Here is a 22501-nt window from a genome sequence, read left to right on the forward strand (position 1 = left end):
GCCTTGACATGACTACTGAAACTCAGATCCGACTCTAGAGCCACCAAGATTTTTGACCCTATTTTTTGTTGTTCGACCCTTAGAGCCAGGGTACGCATTCACCTTGAGAACCTCATCTCTGTTCCCAAACGCAATGATTTTGGTTTTCTCTTTGTTTCACTGAAGAAAGCTCCTTCACGGGACACTTGTAAACAATCGCTCTGTCTGGCTCTGGCAGCTCTCAGTCCCGCCCACACTCGTCAGCGCTGCCAAGCTGACCAATCACAGAGCTTGCGGAAAGTATGCAATTTAAATTCCGATGCACCACAGATCTTTTAGAGGGGTGATATGGTGGCTCAGTGGTTAGCACTGTCACCTCACAGCAAGAAGGTCGCTGGTTCCAGTCCTGGCTGGGTCAGTTGGCATTTCTCTATGGAATTTGCACATGCTCTCCCTGTGTTGCATGCTCTCCCTGTGAATTTCCTCCGAGTGCTCCGGTTTCCCCAAGGATGAATTGAATAAACTAAATTGGCCGTAGTGTGTGTGTGTGTGTGAATGAGTGTGTATGGATGTTTCCTAGTACAGGGTTACCAATCAGCTCCAATGCATTTTTGGAGGTGGTCAAAAATGGAAAAGCTCCAACCATTTTAGATGCCGTTTAACCTTTATTTATCGTTGTCTTCTAGTCATTAGATTGATTTCATGTGTAAACTTGGTCTCTGTAATCATTAATTTATTCCTTTTCTCAGTCTGAATATCTCTCTCTCTCTCTCCTGCATCTCTCATTCCTCCACCTTTCTAAAGATACCAAGATAAATCAATGGGAGGCCCAGAGATGCATGGAAAAGAGTCTCAGAAACAAGGTGCCTGACTCTGACGAAGGAGAAGAGATGGATTAGGGTAAAGTCAGTCCAAAACTTGAAGGATATATGATGCATTATGGACTCTGATGCTGATTGCTTTGCTGAAATGGTATATTTACGGCCTCATATTCTTGGCTTGCTCGGCTCCATCCTTTAAAGGATTTGAAATTCATTACAGATTCAGCCTGACACGCGCTGGCCACAGTAACGGAGACAAAGTTGTGCGTCTGAGAATGATGAGAGGATGATTCAGCACATTGTGAGATGTGACTGTCCTGTGTGATGATGAGAGGGATCAGATCGCAGATTTGAGTCAACAGCGAACAGCCTGAGCCAAAGGGAACCAGCCCAGAGTAATTAAAAATCAGAGACAGACTGTGTGTGTGTGTGTGTGTGTGTGTGTGTGTGTAACTTGTAATCATTACTTCGTGGGGACCAAACAAATCCTCACAAGTATAGCAGTACTAGTAAATTTAGACTTTGTAGGAACAATTTTTGGCCTCCATGATAAAGGGAAGTCCACATAAATATAGCTGTGCTAGTGTGTGTCTGTATGTGTGTGCGTTCGTGCGTGCGTCTGTGTGTGTGTGACTTTTATTCCTCATTTGGCAAAAATCAAACGTCCCCATAAGTACAGCAGCACCAGTAAATTTTGACTTTCTGGGGACAATGAGAAGTCCACACAAAGATAGTTGTACATGTTTGGATGTGTGTGTATGTGAATGTGTGTGCGCGTGCCTTGTAATCCTTACTTGACCGAGACCAAATTTCCCTACAAGTATAGCAGTACTGATGAAGGGAAGTCCACATAAAGATAGTAGTGTGTGTGTGTGTGTGTGTGTGTGTGTGTGTGTGTGTGTGTGTGTGTGCGCGTGCGCTCACTTTGTGTTCCTTATTTTTACCAAATGTCCCCACAAATACAGCAGTTCCAGTAAATTTAGACTTTGTGGGGACACTTTTGGGACCGCATGATGGTGGGACGTCCACATAAAGATAGCTGTACAAGTGGTTGTGTGCGCACCTTGTATTACTTACTTGGCAGAGACTCAGTGTCCCACGAGTATAGCAGTACCAGTAAATTTCGACTTTATGGGGACATTTTTGGGTCCCATGATTTGAAGTCCTCATAAAGATAGGAGTAAAAGTGTGTGTGTGTGTGTGTGTGTGTGTGTGTCTTTGTGTGTCTTTGCGTGTCTTTGTGTGTGTGCGCCTTGTGTTTCTTATTTTTACCATATGTCCCCACAAGTACAGCAGTTCCAGTAAATTTTGACTTTGTGGGGACATTTTTGGGTCACATGATTATTGGAAGTCCTCATAAAGATAGGGGTACGTGTGTGTGTGTGTGTGTGTGTGTGTGTGTGTGTGTGTGTGAGTGTGTGTGTGTGTGTGTGTGTGTGTCTTGTATTCAATACTTTGTGAGAACCAAATGTCCCCACAAGTATAGCAGTACTAGTAAATTTAGACTTTATGGGGAAATTTTTTTGCGCCTAATGATGATGTTAAGTCCCCATTATGATAGCTTTATGAGTGTGTATGTAGGTGTGTGTACACCTTGTATTCATTACTTTGCAGGGACCAAATGTCCCCACAAGTATAGTATACCAGTAAATTTTGTCCTTGTGGGTATATATATCATATCATGACGTATCAGGACACAAATGTGTATAATGACATGGCTATAACACAGATATTACAAGATGGTGGTGAATTATGAGGACATTGCTGATTTCCTCATTTCTTAAAATGTTTATATACCATACAAAAATAGTTTTTTTTTTTTTTATTCAGAAAGTAAAACTGCACACAGTTTTCTGTGAGGGATGGGTTTAGGGTTAGGGTTGGGGTGGGGTAACAGAAAATGCAGTTTGTACAGCATAAAACTATAGAAACCTATGTAAAGTGCCCACAATACACATGTGTGTATGCGTGTGACAAGAAAGGGGGGTGGGGGAGGCAATGAGAAGGCAGAGAGACACAGAGAGAAAGGTCATTTTGATTCTTGCCTTCACTGTGAGAGTTTTTGGGTCAGAGGTGGGCGGTAGTTTGTCTAGAAAGCGCATCACAATGGTTTAGTTTTCCTGAGGGTCTAATAATATTGTGCTCTGCTATAAGACCAGTTTTATTTCCAGCCTAATGTCTGTGTACCAAATCCGTGTCCTGCTGTCGATTAGCACAGGCAATAATATTGACTCGTCTCCGCAAACAGGAAACGTGTTTACAGGAATACACCTATAGTGGAGGTTAAGCAGGAAAATGGGCTGTGCACATAAATAAACACTTGAAATGTGTATCTGTATCACTATCAGCTCAAATAAAACCTAAAGTACTCTCGCTTCAGAGAAATAATCAGTGTTCAAATAATCAAATTCAAATAATCATTCCTGTTTTTAGGTTTACATATGAATGTACTGTAAATTTCTTCCTCAGCATAAAAAATATGCTTGGAATGCATGGCGAAAGTCACACTTTAAAAATATAAATTCATCTTTTTTAAATGTTACTAAATAAACTTTTTTTAGTAATTCATTCATATTTTTCTTCGACTTAGTCCCTTATTTATCAAGGACTTTCACAGCTTAATGAACCGCCAACTATTCCAGCTTATGTTTTGTATTGAGTATGATGAAAGACGAAGCTTGTCGCATCCTGAATCAGCAGTTCTACTAAAAAAAAGAGGGAATTCTCAATTTATTAGGATGGGTGAATGTCATACATTCATTTTCCTTTGGCTTAGTCTCTGATTTATCAGAGCTCACCACAGCAAAATGAACCGCCAACTATTCCGGCTTATGTTTTATGCAGCGAATGCCCTTCCAGCTGCATCCCAGTACTGGGAAACACCCATTCACTCTCACATTCACACACAATCATACACTATGGCCAATATAGTCATCCAATTCACATAGCGCATGTTTTTGGATTGTGGGGGAGCACCCGGAGGAAACCTACGCCAGCAAAGGGAGAACATACAAACTCCACACAGAAATGCCAACTGGTCCAGCCGGGACTCGAACCAGTGACCTTCTTGCTGCGATGAAAGTGCTAACCACTGAGCCACTGTGCCACCTCTTTTTTTCAATAATAGTAGAACAAAATCGAAATCGTTTGATTAAAAATTCTATAAAGGTGATGTACATGTGAACATGCTTACATTTAATGATTTTTTACCTTGTTATGAATCAAATAAATCCATGACCATATTTTAGGTAATTAATTATTCATTAGATACACTGTCATTAAAGAAGCAACTTTTAAATTAATAAAGTGTAAATGCAGTGTAAAAACTGAAAAAAGATTTTGTAATAACTTATAAATTTATTTATTAATACTTAAAAAATTGAAATAACAGTTGCAATCAGAAGTAATAGCTCCCAGTTGATTTTTTTTTCTTTTTTAAATATTTCCCAAACGAAGTTTAACTGAGCAAGGAAATTTTCACAGTATGTCTTTTGATATTTTTTCTTCTGGAGAAAGTCTTATTTGTTTTATTTTGACTAGAATAAAAGCAGTTTTAAATTTTTTTAAACACTATTTTAAGGTCAATATTATTAGCCCCTTTAATCGATATTTTTTCCCATAGTCCACAGAACAAAACATCATTATACAATAACTTGCCTCATTACCCTAACCTGCCTAGTTCACCTTATTAACCTAGTTAAGCCTTTAAATGTCACTTTAAACTGTATTAAAGTGTCTTGAAAAATATCTAGTCAAATATTTACTGTCATCATGGCAAAGATCAAATAAATCAGTTATTAGAAATGAGTTATTAAAATTATTATATTTAGAAAAATGTTGAAAAAACAGAAATTAAACAAATTGGGGAAAAAGATAATCAGGGGGCTAATAATTTAGGAGGTTTGAATATTCTGAATGTGTAGATAGATAGACAGATAGATGGATGGATTGATAGACGTATACATAGATAGACGAATGAATAGATAGTGTGATGATCTGAGTGGGGATCGAACCCGGGTCTACGGTGTGGTTAGCAGTAGTTCTTACTAGATGAGCTAAGTCAGCAACTGGTGGCCCAAGAGCAGAGGAAGAAAGAGGAGGAACAAAGTTAGTCCGCAACTGATGAATTTCAAAAAAAATATATATAGTCTTTAATGAGGTAAATTTGACAAAAAGGAGAGATAATATCTCTCTACAGCCAGGGTTGAAAAAGTACAACAAAAATAGCTTCCTGAAAATACATACAAAATAAAATAGACACGAGGGTCTCATAACAATCAAACAGCAAAATAGCAAACAAAAAAAGTCTTGCGAACAACTTAACTGAACGAGGCAGCAAGAGGTTTAGTTCAGGACTGAACAAAGAGCAGGAGACAAAGCAGTATTATATAGAGCAAAGAACAGGTGGTGGTGGTTACGCTGATTACAGGAGAGTTTAGAGGAACAAGAGTCACTACTGCCATCTAATGTTGAGGAGTATAGGGCAACATATGCTCCCCCTGGTGGGTTGGAGGATGCGATAAAGTGCTGAGATATTACAGATAGATAGATAGATAGATAGATAGATAGATAGATAGATAGATAGATAGATAGATAGATAGATAGATAGATAGATAGACGGATACATAGATTGACGGATAGATGGATGGATGGATAGATAGATGGATGGATGGATGGATGGATGGATAGATAGATAGATAGATAGATCTATCTATCCTATTTTTAAACACGATGAGAAAATGGCAGAGTCGGTCAGCTCCATTTCACAGCCACGGTGAGTGATTAAGCTGATGTGATGTTCCTCTAATGCTGTGCACTCAGAAAACACAACCCTCAACACACCCCAAATCATTCGCTCAGACAGCCACGGAGTCTCCATGCATTATGCACATGTGACTCCGCAGACTGACCGGGCAGCTGCATGTTTGATGAGCGAACGGTTACCCGTGATAAATTTTGTAACACAGCGCCGATCCCTGATCTGTTTGTTTAACAGGAAGCTGTAGTGAGTGCATGCAGGCCTGCGGGGAATACGAGGAGATGGATTTGTACGACAGACTGGCTGGTGAGTGGTATGTATGTAGTGCACTTGTGTAAAGATAAGGTCCATTAATCTGTTGTATGATATCTATCTCAGGCCTCTGACAGTAATGATAGAGGGAGAGAGACAGAACACTGTGCGCCTGGAGAGTCAGGAAAAAATATCCTGTGCAGTAGATATAAAAGCAGGTAGCATTTATGGTAACACTTTACATTAGGGTTCCATTTACAACGTTAGATAATAAAAAATGAAACTAACAAAGAAAATACACCACCTGACAAAAGTCTTGTCGTCGATCCCAGTTGTAAGAGCAACAAATAATAACTAGTGATGGGAAGTTTGGATCATTTTACTGACTCGGATCTTTGAGTCTCGTTCATCAAGATGAACGAATCTTTTTTCGAGTCATTTCGTTCATTTGGTTCAATTTGCCAAAATATTATTAAAATGTTACAAATTGCTTCCAAACACATTGACAACTAGCCCAAAAGGTTGATCACACGACAAATAAGTCATACATAGAAAACTATAATAAGGAGAAAATAATAATTCAATGTTTACCTGCTCTTTTGTCTATGAAGGTAATGTTGTCTCTTTGCTCAGCTCACCTCTTTATGTCTTCAAATGTCAGGGGTTCATTCACGTTACATTGACAGACACATATAATCTTAATCAATGCACAGTCTAAGCCAATAGGAGCCATGATTGTTCGTTCATCATGTGACAGAATGACTCAAACCCGAGGACTCGAGAGATGAACGGATCAATTCTTTTTCCGGCTCTAAACGCGTATGATTGGCCCGTGATGAACGAGTGACTCAGACCCGATAGAGGACTCGAGAGGTGAGTGTATCGATTCTTTTTCCGGCTCTAAACGCATATGATTGGCCCGTGATGAACGAGTGACTCAGACCCGATAGAGGACTCGAGAGATGAACGGTTCAATTCTTTTTCCGGCTCTAAACGCGTATGATTGGCCCGTGATGAACGAGTGACTCAGACCCGATAGAGGACTCGAGAGGTGAGTGTATCAATTCTTTTTCCGGCTCTAAACGCATATGATTGGCCCGTGATGAACGAGTGACTCAGACCCGATAGAGGACTCGAGAGATGAACGGTTCAATTCTTTTTCCGGCTCTAAACGCATATGATTGGCCCATGATGCGGCTCTAAACGCATATGATTGGCTTCTGCCAATGTGATGAAGACTTGAAATTATTGATACTACCTGCACAAATGTGCGCACGCGCGGATGAACGAATCACTCCCTGAGAGGACTCGTAGTTCCAGAGTCATATTGAAGATTCGTTCAAAATGAACGAATCGTTCATGAACGACCCATCACTAATAATAACTTGAATTCTAGTTGATCATTTGGAAAAGGGGCAGAAGGTCGATTTTTCCAATGAATTTGTTGAACTGCATCCCAATGATCTCAAATACAGCAGAAAACCTATTGGAACCCGCAGCTTCTCAGAGAAATCAGTCAAGTTTGGTGAAGGAAAAATCATGGTTTGGGGTTACATTCAGTATGGGGGCGTGCGAGAGATCTGCAGAGTGGATTAAAATATCAACAGCTGGAGGAAGCAAAATATTTGTGCTGCTTATTATGCTGGTTACACCAGACACGGTTCGTGCAAATAAATCCCGCTAATCACGTGTAAATAGATGAGTGAACATTATACGTTTACTCTATTCATTCGCGCATCAAAATCGCTTCACAACAGGTACAGATGAGCTGAGCCCAGTTTGATTAACTGTTGTCGATGTCGGCAGGGACACCAACATCAGTCCCCACGTCATATTTACGGCTTAACTTAAACTTAACTTTAACATAAAATGCTTAACTTGCACTGCTTCATTCGCGCAAATCTGGTGACTCTAGTTTTGTTGCTAAATGGCTAACATGGATTTTATTGAGAGAGTAGCTGTGGTTTATGTGTTTTAGGAAGGCTGAAAAACAGCGTAGATTCATTCGGCGCTGTGTCTGAGTCTACTGGATCCTTTCTAAGGTGTACCCAACTACAGAAACTATACCAGGATGATGGAGGCTTTCAGCTGTGCTTCCACTGAGTCAAGCTCAGTTTGATGAGCTGTTGTCCGATGTCAGCAGCAGGATTTCCCCTCGAGACACCAACAACAGGCGCTATGTCATTATCATGCCCATACTAGAGCAAGCTCCTGACTGGTTAACATGGTATGAATGTCCGCTAAAGTTAAGAGCGAATCGAATGTTAGGCACATCAAATGCTCAATTTGCGCCACTTAATTTGAATGATGCGATTTGCTCAAGTATAGCGCCACAGCTTCATCTGCGCCTGGTCTGAATGCACCGTTAGGTCTCCAACAAAACTGCTAACAGGAAACAGTCAGGTTCTTCTTACACTTTGCATACCTGAAATTTGCCTACAGCACTTATTCATTGTTGCTCTTATAGTTGTGTAAATTGCTTCCTTATCCTCATTTTTAAGCCGCTTTGGATAAAAGCGTCTGCTAAATGACTAAATGTAAATGTAAATGTACACAAAAAAGGCAGATAAATGTAGTTTGTTATGTTTAAAATGACAAAGCAAAAACAAAATACTAAGTACAAGAAACATTTAATGCTTATGCTGCAGGAAAGTGTTGGAATCCAAACATGTCCCGTTTTATACAAATAGCCTACCAAAGAATGTTGGGGGAAATGGGATTGCTACTAACCCAGATAGGTGCCCGTATTATAAGTGGAAATTCATTTATTTTCCTTCAGCTTAGTCTCTATTTCCGAGGTCGCCACAGCGGAATGAACCGCCAACTTTCCCAGCATATATTGCCCTTACAGCCACAACCCAGTACTGGGAAACACCCATACACACTCTTTCACACACACTACGGACAATTTAGTTTATTCAATTCACCTGTTTCGCATGTCTTTCAGCACCCTAAGTTAAACCATGCGAACACAGGGAGAACGTGCAAACACAGAAATGCCAACTGTCCCAGCTGGTTCTCGAACCTCCAACTTTCTTGCTGCAGGCGACAATACCGACCACTTAGCCACCATGTCGCCGTGAGTGGAAATGATAGTTTAAATTCAATACTTTTCACCTCGGCTGGTTAAAAAGTACTTGCAATAAAAGTCTGTGAGAAGTTTCTCGCGTCTCATTAGAGCTAAAGTCTTCTGGCAGTGACTGCGGTGACTAATTCAGTTTGATTATATGGATTACTGGCCAAAGAAATCCCTGCGGATTCATTCATCACATTAGCATAAAGAGCCTCATATTCTGAATCATCCTCGTAACAGACAAATGGAGTCCAGTCTAATTTGCAGCATGAACAGTGCTTTTCTGCTTATTTTATATATATATTTACTCTGTCCAGCTCAGAGTTAGTTCACAGCACCTGCTATTTCTTTTTTTAGTAACTCTGTATTTCTGAAAGACACCCAGTAAATGGCCAGGAACAGATTTCTCTCATTTATAACAGTCTGTTCTGTCTGGGATGAGTTGAAGAGCTTCTAATTATGTGGTATTTTCTTTAGTCTTTTTTCCATGCTGTCAGGTTTTAGGGTCTCATGAGCACCAGTTACAGAGAGAAGACAGTCACTGAAGTGGGGTTTCATCCATACACAGTCAATCACACACATACACTATGGCCAATTTAGTTTATTAAATTCAGTTTAAGTAATTCCAAATGTAAGGTTTTCGAATGATGTCAAAAAAATCCCACATTATAACTTATAATACAAAGTGTCATCTTGCAATTAATATTCAGTCAGCGATGCACCCAGATAGTGTTATGCTTTAGTTTGTGAGTGAGTCGCATTCAAATGCAGTCTCTGTACTGCATGACTGTGCAGTGACCTGCAAGGCTTTGTGCTTTACTCCTTTATAGCTGTCAACATCTATTGCACTAACACTTCAAAAACATCCTCCAAACTACTTTTAAACCTCTCAAAGAGCTTCCCTGCTCCCAGTGGATAAAGGCATTGGAGTAATAACACGTGCTGGTTGAACAAGCATGTATTTCCACATCGAAAAACTTGGAAGTAATCCATTTCAGCCATCCAGGATATTGACAGATGTCTGGAAAAAATGCTTTTCTTACTTAGATTTTTTGTCTTGTTTCTAGTCCAAATATCTTAAAATTCCTAAATCAAGAAGCATTTTCTAGACAAGCAAAACATATTGTCTTGTTTTCAGAAATAATATGCCAAAATTAGGTGAGTTTTTCCTTAAAACAAGCAAAATAATCTGCCAATGGGGTAAGCAAAATAATCTTACGTCAAAAGAAAAAACAAGATTAATTTCATTACCCCATTGGCAGATTATTTTGCTTGTTTTAAGGAAAAACTCACTTAACATTGGCATTTTATTTCTCAAAACAAGACAATATGTTTTGCTTGTCTAGAAAATGCTTCTTGATATAAGAAATTTTAGATATTTAGACTAGAAACAAGACAAAAAATCTTAGCAAGAAAAGCATTTTTTGCAGTGCAAGTGATGAAGGGTTTAAGTGTAATTTTGTCCCATTCTTCCTGCCAACAAGTCTTCGCAGTACAGGGTGTTCATTGTCGCATTTTTTGTTTCGAAATGTGCTACACATTCTTTACTGGAGACAGGTCGGGATTGCAGGCAGGCCAGTCAAGTACCTGTATCCTCTTCCTCCCCTGCGAGGACTTTGTAATATATGTGGAAGGTGATTTTGCATTGTGTTGTTGTCATCGCTAGTGAACGTACCATTTTGTGTTCCAAAATCTCTATGTACTTTTCAGCATTAATGCAGCCATCACAGAAGTACCATGACATACCATGACAGACCTTAACAGTCTGATTGATCCTTATCTTCTTTGGTCCAGAGCACACGGCATCAATTTCACCCAAAAAATACCTGAAATACTAATTCATCTGACCACAGTACACATTTACACTGTGAGATGGTCCATAGACGCCTCAGAGCCTCCAGAGTGATTTGCGTTTTCCATACTGTCCCAACTTGTTCTGATTTAGGGTTATACAATTACAACAACTAGATATATAATAAACTAAATAGAAAGTGTTCACAAAATGAAACCTAAGCCAAAACTAGCAAAACATTAATAAAAGAACCTAAAACTAAAATGTACAGCAAATTTAAAAATAGTATAAAAATAAAACTATAACAACCTTGATGTGCATAATTATGTTTCAGTCTTCATGCATGAGCGCACAAAAGTAAAAGCCAAGTGCACCCGTTCCCTGTTCTATTCTCGACTGCTTGCGCAGAGCAGATAATATAGAGGCTAATACGGTTGAAAATGGACAAGCTGGGGAAATTAGGAAAGGTCTAATGACTGATGTTATCTCAGTGCACTTTGAGAACTAGCAGTCAGTAATTAGACCCCATTCAGGCTAAAGACTATCATTCACGCAGTGCTTATAGAACAACTCCTGAAGTGCATGATTTCTGCCTTTGGTCTTTGGTCCTTGTTCCCTTTGAACATTCACTTAAGTCATTTAGTCTGCAACACATCTAGAGTTAGACTGTTTGATTGATTATTTGTTTACTTTTACTTTTGTGGGTATGGTGAATTTTGACCCTTTATTAAAAGAAGGTAAATGTTGACTTTTAGTTTATATACTTTCTATGAAACATGTTTTGTATTCACCTTATTCTTCGCGTACAAGCAGGCGCAGCCATTTGAATCTTTTTGGCTCAAGACTTCTTGTCTCATTCACGTCCATTCATTTTTAAGACGTTAAATACAGTTTGTTTTGCTGCTTAATGTTGCAAACTGATATTTTCTTATTATATTATTCTGCTTTGTCTGTATAGTCATGCAAATACTTGATTGTAGAGCTAGTAGTTTGACCGTTTTCTGGCGTTCCTAGTAACTTCTCCCATAGGCGACTGCATAGGAAGTTGTAAAACAATCGCGAAAACGAGCACACTTCCGCATTGACGAATAAGGTCAATTCCTTAATCTACTACATGTTAATGGTCAATTGTCAGAAATTTGTTACCTTGGACTCCAAAACATCTCTTTTAAGACAAATATATATATATATATATATATATATATATATATATATATATATATATATATATATATATATATATATATTGATTTATTTATTTATTAAAGTAACATTTTAGTCGACGAACATCTTTAGAAGTAGATAGATAATACATATAAATTCATGCGAAATACACTGAAAAAAATTATTTAAAGATGATTTCTTGGATTTACTTAATAAGTGGTTGTAAACAATTTATTTAGGCTGAATTTAAACAAACAAATTAAGTTGAATATTATTAAATTTAATTTGTTTGCTTAAATTCAACACAAATAAATTGTTTGCAACAGTTCTGCATGCAACACTTTTTTTCAGTGTATTGCAAAAAGAAGCTACATAATTTCAACAAAACATGATGTATTTTTTGTTTTTTGTTTTCTTGAATTTTTCTCTTTAAAGTTTTCATTTAATATTTCCCCCTTACATGTAAGTTTGGGCTACTACTTTTTGCACCGTTATCATAAGTTATTTTGTTAGCTTCAGTACTGACTAATCTATTGTGTATGCACAAATATAATATTGTAAAGCATCCTATAGAAAATATGAATTTGCGGGGTGTACTTGTATATGCCAAACAATGTATTTTATTAAGTAAATTGATATATTTGCAGAGAGACACTCCAGGAAAACAACAGAAACGAGTCTAAATTCATGAGACAATTTCTTTGACATTTATAAATGCCACAGATAATTGATTCTGAAAGGCTTTCAGAAAGTTTTTTATGTGCATATTTTGTGAAAACTAGCTCTCGGTTATTATAGATTGACCTTTGAAATGTATTGTTTTAAGAAAAGAGAACTTTTTAATCAATTGATTTTAGTTTTCAGCAACCTGATCTGATGAGGAAACATAGCTATTTTATGTTTTGTCAAGTTAATTCATGACTTCGTAGGAGTTCAGTCTTACGAAAATGTACGATTTAAAAATGGAGGCATGACACCAAACCCCACCTCTAAACCCAACCATGATTGGGGGATAAGCAAATCGTACTAAACTGCACAAATGAGATTGTATGAATTAGCCACTAAATAATAAAAAAAAAAAAACGAAATGCTGTGAGATAGCATTGAATTGAGAAAATCTTAAGTTAAAATAAAAGGTTCACAGCTTTGTGTTGACCTTTTAATTTAATGTTTGAAAGCACAAATATATATATATATATATATATATATATATATATATATATATATATATATATATATATATATATATATAGTGTTTAAAAAGTGAAGAGTGAGTAAATGATGGCACAATTCTTATTTATGGATAAACAACTTCTTTTTAAAAGCAAGTAAACTCAAAGCCTTAAAAGTATTAAGAGAATGAACTGTGCAAATTAATAAAACTATAATAAATTACTGAACAAATCCTGCATTCAGTTTAAAAGAAAAACAATTCTCAAAAATAAAGGAATGAACGTTCTCATTTGACCAATGCATCTTTTCTAATGGTTCACATTAGTGCTTTTTTTAAGGTATGTCTATTTGAAAGTTTTCTTTGTGTGCTAATCTTTACCCATAAGCGGGATTCTGCTAAGCGGGAGTAAATTCTAAAGGCCCATGCTCTTTGACGGCCCCTAGAGATCTGCTTTATTAAGTATACTCAATATAACTTGAAACTATAAAGTTGATTAAACTTATTTTTATGATTATGCGCAATTCATTTACTTAATATGTTTTAGTATTAAGTATAACATTAAATATTTTGGTTTATTAAATATTACGTAAAGTGTGAAAATCTACCACCCCAGTAACAGCTCTCGTTTCATTATTTCTGAGTATAGTTATACAGTATGTTACTGTATTTTAAAGTTGCATTGTGAAAATTACTGTATATTTTACAGGATATACAATACTCTATATACATATAGATAAATGCTAACGTATTATTACAGGATAAATGCAATTGTTAGCAGCACTCCTGCCAATAAGGCATCATTACTAATCCTTTAGGAACAAAGATGTACAGTAAAAAATATCAGTAAATTAGCCGTTTTCTGTATTCTGTGATTCATCATGGGAATTTGATCTTTTTTGTTACAACTTTTAGCCTTGAAATGTTTAAACTGACTTTAATTAACATTTTAAAAGCTTAAAGTGATGTATTGTCTGGGTTGGTGTGGAATATTATGGAGCAAAAACCTTCTTATAACCTTCATATAAGACTTATTTCTCTATATAATATTTCTTTTACAATATATTATTTCAGAATACTAAGATTACAATAAAAGTCACTTTGTTAAACTGTAAGGTTAAATTTTCGACATCAAAAATCGACAGAGTAGAGATCAACGTCCCATAGTGCAATAAATAAATGGAAAACACTTGAGAGTCACTAAATATGAAAACTGTTCATTAACAGATCTTTTTACAGTGAAAGCTGTGATCCCAGTGACAGCTTGTGTACTTTTTTTCGGAGAGTGTTGTGATAGAATAACTGATCACTGTCTGATGTACCTCAAAGACTGACGTCTCCATCCCGTCATAAAACCTTGAACAGTCAGTCCACCTTCATCAGAAGCAGATCATGTGCCGTATCTCAGTATTTATAGATTCTGCACTGGACTCTATATATGCAGATTGAGCAGCAGCTGACCTGCTCTGACCTTACCCAGACGCTGCCCTTCCCTGGAGCAATGACAGCTTCCTTCACACTTCGGAAATACTCAGTCTCCATCATTCTCTTTCTTTATTCATCTTTATGCATTATTTTTGTTGTAACTCTTCTGCTGCTTCTCCTTTTCCTTTTCTCTTGATTGAAGATTACCAAAACTAACTTGCATGGAGGCAGCACGGTGGCTCAGTGCTGTCACAGCAAAAAGGTCGCTGGTTCGAATCCCGGCTGGGCCAGTTGGCATTTCTGTGTGGAGTTTGCATATTCTCCCCGTGTTGGCGTGGGTTTCCACCGGGTTTCCCGGTTTCCCCCACAGTCCAAAGACATGCGCTATAGTTAAATTTGGTAAACTAAATTGACCGTAGTGTGTGTGTGAATTAGAGTCTATGGGTGTTTTCTAGTACTGTGTTGTGGCTGGAAGGGCATCCGCTGCATAAAACTGGCTATGCTGGAATAATTGTTGGTTCATTCTGCTGTGGTGATCCCTGAAAAACAAGGGACTAAGCCGAAGGAAAATGAATGAATGAACACATAAGTCATTCTCTTTAATTATAAGCTTCTTTACTTCCTTTAAATGATTATACTGCATCTCCATCCCTCAAATCATAAATCCTTACATTCACCCTTTAATCAAACTTCATCTACTGCACATTCATGTAATATAACTCTAATATATCTCTTGTCATAACTCCTCTCCTCTATTGCATCACCTTTCTCTTTGTTTTTTCCTCCTCATGTCCACTTTTGCACCTCTGATCATGAACTTTCATCTCCACAATCATACATACTGTTAATATATATACAGTATACAGTATATTTAATACAGTATGTTATTTATCTACAGTTATATATACAGAATAATAGTATATTTCCCCCAAATTATTTTTATGTAGTTTTTTAACACATTTCTAAACATAGTTTCAATAACTCATTTCTAATTACTGATTTATTTTATCATTGCCATGATGACAGTAAATATCATTTAACTAGATATTTTTTCAAGATACTAGTATTCAACTTAAAGTGGCATTTAAAGGCTTAACTGGGTTAATTAGGCAAGTTAAGGTAATTAGGCAAGTCATTGTATATAGATAGTTTGTTCTGTAATCAAAAAAGAAAAAAAATCACTTAAGGGGGCTAATAATATTGACCCTAAAATGGTTTTATTAAAATTAAAAACTGCTTTTATTCCAGCCGAAATAAAACAAATAAGACTTTTTCCAGGAGAAAAAATATTATAGGAAATACTGTGAAAAAATCATTGCTCTGTTAATCATCATTTGGGAAATATTGGAAAAAGAAGAAGGAGGGCTAATCATTTTGACTTCAACTGTATATAATCATATCCTGTTTAGCTTGTTTGCGGCACTTCTTTTCCACAAATTTAAACGGCCTTTACCAAAGCTTTTTAACTTCACCTCCTTTCTTTTAATCATAACTTTATAATATTATTCATTACACTTTGATTAATTAATTAATTCATGAAAAGTCAAGCAAATTCAGCATCCCAAATTAAGTACTGACAGCCTACAAAGGACTTGGTCTTAAAGCCTTTTTCAATGAGCTATCTTCACAATTTATTATGGAATAGCAGTCAAAATAGGACAAATTAGCTCATGTAGGGGACAAATTCTGGACCTTTTTCAGTGAGTTGTGGGTCTTTTTACTCCCCCCACCACAGCCCACAACAGGAATTAAATTGTTGATATCAAGAAATACTTTTCAATTAGTAAAGATGTTCATTTTTGACATCAACAATTGGTTTGTCACTATAGTGACAATGTTAATTTATGATATGATAAATGTGATTGTTACTAGAGAAATTATTCATTTTAGATATCATAAATTACTTCACTAATTGTTGATATCAGAAATACATTTTTAGATATCAGGAATTAACATTTCAACTCGTGAAATTAAGTAATTTATATGAAGAATTGTCATTTTTAATAGTAACAATATAATTCTTAATATCAACAGTTTAGTTTCTGATATCAGGAATGCAGATTGTTAATATCAACAATTTATTTGTTGATATCAAGAATTGAATTTTTGATAACAAAAATGCATATCCTGAGAATTAATTTAGGTAAAACCGGCTGGATATTATTTTTTAATATCAATGGGTAAATTTTTTATATCAAAAATGCCTGAATTATTATAAGCTATCTATTATAATTTCTGTTTAACGTAAAGATTTTCTCAACACATTTCTAAACATAGTTTTAATAACTAATTTCTAATAATTTATTTATTTTATCCATGATGACAGTACATAATATTTGACTAGATATTTCAAGACAATAGTATTCAGCTTAAAGTGATATTTAAAGGCTTAACTGGGTTAATTAGGCAAGTTTAGGCAAGGGTAATTATGTATTAATTATTGTATAAAGATGGTTTGTTCTGTTGAAAATTACAAAGCAATATAGCTTAAGAGGGCTGATAATTTTGACCTTAAAATGTATTTATTATTATTATTATTAATAATAATAAAAAAGACAAAATAAAACAAATAAGACTTTCTCAAGAAGAAAAAATATTATAGGAATTACTGTGAAAAATTCCTTTCTCTGTTTAACATAATTTGGGAAATATTGGAAAAAGAAAAAGGAGAGCTAACAATTTTGACTTCACCTGTATAATCTTATTATCCCGTTTAGCTTCTTTACTGCACTTTGCTGCGCCTTTACCATAACGCTGCTACTTCACCTCCTTTCCTTTAATCATAACTTTATCTTATTACACTTTGATTCACAGCCTCACGAGTTCCACGCTCTGTTTCATCTCCGCTCCGCCTTTTTTCTGTGCTCATCTCTGCTCGCCTCCTCTTCTCCACCGTTCACATCTTTCCTTTACTGTACTGCAATGCAGCAGAGCGGAACTGGGTGCAGCACAGAGAACCTGAGAGACCAGCCCTCCGTCAGCTCTCCTACACTGGCGAAGATGCGTCTTAATCACACCGCACTGCCTTTCTCTCTCTCTCCTTTACTGCACATCAGACATGCAGTCGACACTGGAGGAGTTTAGTCTGAAACCGAGACTGATATTGATTTATAGATATGTGCATCAAATGCTCTAAAAACAGGACACTTCCACAAAATTTCACATACTTGTCTATGGCGGCAGGGGAATACTGTAGCATTGAAATACTAGGATTAGTTCACTTCAGATTGAAAGAACAAATAATAAACCGTTTTACTGAAATCTGAGTAATCCCAGTCCTGAAAGTACTCACATGAAGTTTAAACCAAGTAGAAACTCACAATTCTACTTTAAAATATTCGTTAAGAAAATCTTTTATGAAGGTAAGCAAACTTCTAGTTTGTTTGAATGATGAAGGGGAAAACTGACTTTTATTGACATTATTAGAAGTTAATTTTTAGAGTACTGACACTATATTGTCTGTTTTATTAATGTAAATGACAAAGCAACAAATAAAATTGTGTTATTAGTTATATATGCAGACGTGTGTAAACTAAGCCCAGTATGCAACTTTTCAATGGCTATGTCTAAAATTGCCTTTAAATAGTACACAAGTTGCAACACAGGCTCACTCTGAAAACGTAGCCCTATGTACGTTTCTGGAGATTACGAATTATGTAGCCAGAAGTACATATGGGTCAAGCGGTAATATTGAAAATACTATTGGTTGGGTTTACTTAGGAAAAGAGGAGCAGTGGTGTAAAGTAACAAATTACAAATACTCAAATTGTAATTGGGTAGTTTTTCTCAGAAATTGTAATTTACTAAGTAGTTTTATTAACGTGGACTTTAACTTGAGCACATTTTCAGTGCAGTATCTATTCTTTTACTCCAATACTTTTCTTTAACCTGCAGTCACTACTTTATTTTTTCTTGTCTAAGGCGATTAGAAAAATCAGTCCTGGGATTCCTGTCTGAGCCATGGGCGATATGTAAATGCAGCAAAATGTTTGGAAGCATTAAAACACTCACCCAGAGACTGTTTAAATGCATGTCACTGATGAGAAGATGACGGATGTTTACTGAATGATGACCGAAATGGCCTTAAACAGCCAGCAGACACAAGGCGTCAGATTGAGGATGTACCCTAACATCATGTGAACATTGCATTTTGTTCGGAAATGAAAATCGGGTTAACGTCAGATCTCAACATCAGGCCGACCTCAATGTCCAACGTCCAACCTAAAATCAACTAAATATCAACGCCCAATGATGTCACAGCTTGACGTTGTATGGACGTTACCACTATGACGTATATCAGATGTTGGATTTTGGTTGCCATACCTGACCAATAAGTGTCAGTATTTGGCATCAATATGACGCTGGATTTTGGTCACTTTCTAACATAACCTAAAATCAACCAAATGTCAGCATTTAATGATGTTACAGCTTGACATTGTGTGGACATTACCACTATGACGTCATACCTGATAAATAAATGTCAGTGTTTGACCTCTATATGATGTCGTTGATCACAAGATGGCATCCACAGCAGAATGTTATCAGTGTAACTTTCTAAATAACTTTTACATCAATGTTAAATTATGTTTTTATTAAATGTTTTTATACGTGACAAAAATCCAAATGCTTTGTTACTAATAGAAAGATCACTAAGTGTTAAATATCTATCATAGGGTCTGAAAATCTAGGCACAAGAAAAAACGACATCCCTTCCACTGCACCAATTCACTCACTCTTTTTCATTCACTTCTTTAAGTGGACTTTATTAGTGGACTACTGTAGGGCTGCCAACTAACCCAGCCGGGGCTCGAACCAGCGACCTTCTTGTTGTGAGGCCAGCGCGTCGCCCTTATACACAACATAATAATTTCATTCATTTTCTTTTTTCGGCTTAGTCCCTTTATTAATCTGGGGTCGCCACAGCGCAATGAACCCCCAACTTATCCAGCACATGTTTTATGCAGCGGATGCCCTTCCACCTGAAATCCATCTCTGGAAAACATCCACACACACTCATTTGCACTCTTACTCTATGGATAATTTAGCCTACTAAATTCACCTGTACCGCATGTCTTTACACTGTGAGGGAAACCAGAGCACCCGGAGGAAACCCACGCAATCGCAGGGAGAACATGCAAACTCCACACAGAAACGCCAACTGACCAAGTAAAGGCTCGAACCAGTGACCTTCTTGCTGTGAGGCGACAGCACTACCTACTGCGCCACCGCTTCACCACATAATAATTTAAAAAGAATAATAATTCTTTAGAATCTCTAATTCTAAAGTTTATCTTAGACACAAGGGATTTGATTTTAGCTGTAATTTGGGTGCAAGGCACCGTGAATTGCAAACTCAAAGAAACTAAAAGCATATATCTGCAAAGAACATAAAGGTCTGTGTTGCTCTATGATAAAAGGCCTTTTTAACAGGGATCTTAAAGCCCTTTGCAGTTCTTATCTAAACTGTGCTTCTGGCGTCGATAAGAGGATCAATTGATTTCATTACAGCGAATGCTCAGAAAGTACAATCCGAGCGCAGCCTCCCAGCTTGAGGAATGATGAAACGGATTGAGGTCGGCCAAGAAGCGGGATCGCAAAACCAGCTGATTTCATGGTTTAATCATAGTTGAGAATATATAAATTTGTTTTAGGCACACACAAAAAAAAAACATGTAAAGGTTTGTGAGCACTTGCTGATGAGCTTCACTTCATATAAAGGGATGCTTAATCACTGTAAAAAATAGAAATACCCCATAAAATAAACTTTAAAAATAACCATACAAATAAGTTCCTTATAAAGTGTTTATATTTCATTATGGGCTGAACATTTACCGATATATACATTTTTGGAGAGCGCCAAATACATCCCAGGAGCTATGTTTTTTTGCAGTTTTTGGCCACTGTGCATTTTGAGATCTTAAATTTCTCTTGCAAGTGCCATTCACACATGCTGTTCTCACGGAAATCCACCAGAGGCCGCTGTCAACTGACTAACCGATCGACTGACCCACCCTCCTCCTTCCCTAAACCCAGGGGTGTCTAAACTTGGTGCTGGAGAGCCAGTGTCCTGCATATTTTAATTTCAACCCCAATTAAACACACTTGAACCAGCTGATCAAGCTCTTTCTAGGTATACTAGAAACTTCCAGGGTGGTGTGTTGAAGGAAGTTGGAGCTGAACTATGCAGGACACCGGCCCTCCAAGAACAATTTTGACACCCCTGCCTAAACCCAACCAATAGTGTTTTCAAAGGCACCTATTGACCCATTCTTGACCAATCTCGAGAAATGTATGCTGCGTTTTCAGAATGAGCCTATGTTGATAATGGAACCTTGATCTTTTTTAAACAATTTGTGAAGTTTAAAAGTTTGAAAAAGGGACTTTTATTGACATTTTTAATAGTTTGAATATTGATATATTTCCTGGATTGGTAAAATTATGGTCAAATTAAGTCAAAATGACATTTGCTGTTTGATGTCATTAAAACTTTGCTGAAACAACACAGTTCTTGTGGGTTTTTAGGGGACAACTTAATTTCCTTACGTTTAATTCACTTAAATTTGTAAAAAACTAATAAGATAATTCTCTTCATGTTGTCCCAACACAATTGTGTGAAACTCAGCATTTTATTTACAATATTTAGTTATTTTACATTTCTACACTGCACAAAATGCTTTTCTTACTTAGATTTTTTTGTCTTGTTTCTATTCCAAATATCTATATATCATTCATATATCAAGAAGCATTTTCTAGGTGAGCAAAAGATAATGTCTTGTTTTCAGAAATAATATGCCAATATTAAATAAGTTTTTTCTTAAAACAAGCTAAATAATCTGCCAATGGGGTAATCAAAATAATCTTGTTTTTCCTTTTGAAATAAGATTATTTTTCTTACGCTATTGGCAAACTATTTTGTAGTTATAATAGTAATTATATAATATAATATAAGAATTTTTAGATATTTGGACTAGAAGCAAGACAAAAAATCAAAGTAAGAAAAGCATTTTGTGCAGTGTATACTTATCAACTACTAAAGCCCTGCTCACACTGTGAGATTTTAGCCACAATTTTGTCATCTGAGACAAATTTGGGAAATCCTAAAAGATTCCTGAAATCCTAGGCTAAAATCGTTGATCTTTGATCATTGGTTTGACATGTTCACAGACAGCCGCTTAGTGCCTGTTGCGATCCGATTTTTCCACCGCAGTGTCAGAAGATTTCAGACACTTTCCTGCAGTGAGACAACAGCTGCGATGAGCGTCAATCCAAGAACCAATAGGAGCTCAGAATTTGATGACGCAATCTATGCTACCATTCAAATGACCGCGGTGAAAATTTAAATACTGGTTTTATTACTGAGACTCGCCATGTGCAAAATTAAAAAAAAAAAAACTGTAAAAACAGCTGAGGAATCATTTTAGCAGGCCGGCATTAACCAGTTTGGCACCCTAGGCAGGATTTCAGGTGGCGCCCGTCACATCGCAGTAAATTCCACTGCTAGTGTATAGTCATAAGAAACTAAATATCTTTTTGATCGACTACTACAAGCTGAGAAAACGTCAGATAAAAGTGCCAATGCAATTAACGTTATTGCTGAATAGATCTAATATTCACACATTTGTTTGAGGAAGGAATGATGGAGGTTGTTACATTACTATTACTATTTTTCATAACATCTATGCCCTTCCATAACATTAGCTGACAGATAGCACTATAGCTATTTATTGATTAGCAATCTGTCAACGTTGGGATGTAAAAAATATGGGACAACAAATAGCTTCAAATGATAGAATACATAGCAAACATTAGAAAATACTGACAATAAAATAAAAGGTTTAGCCTATTAAAATCAATGGCCTATAGAGAAATTAAATAAAGCTATAACATCTATTTAACTTTTAATTGTATTTGCATATTGATTAAAGTTACTTTAGTTATTTATTAAAAAGCTGTAAATGAATCTCTCATTGTGTTTTGTTTAATAACAGAGGTGTTAATGTAGAATGCACAGATCTATAATAAAGCATTTGACTACTTTAGTAACTGTTTGCGCTCATTTAAGAGA

General features: G+C 36.5%; 1 long non-coding RNA gene across 1 annotated transcript in view; it reads left to right on the forward strand.

The window, feature by feature from the left end:
• Positions 1–22501, forward strand: part of LOC141386175 (uncharacterized) — a 70914-nt gene that overhangs the window by 40265 nt on the left and 8148 nt on the right. Inside the window, exon 2 of the long non-coding RNA XR_012407623.1 lies at positions 5797–5865. This is a non-coding gene — a long non-coding RNA (uncharacterized lncRNA). The remainder of the gene's footprint in view (positions 1–5796; positions 5866–22501) is intronic.

Source organism: Danio rerio, chromosome 6, assembly GCF_049306965.1.
Source record: "Danio rerio strain Tuebingen ecotype United States chromosome 6, GRCz12tu, whole genome shotgun sequence".
Lineage (NCBI taxonomy): Eukaryota > Metazoa > Chordata > Actinopteri > Cypriniformes > Danionidae > Danio > Danio rerio.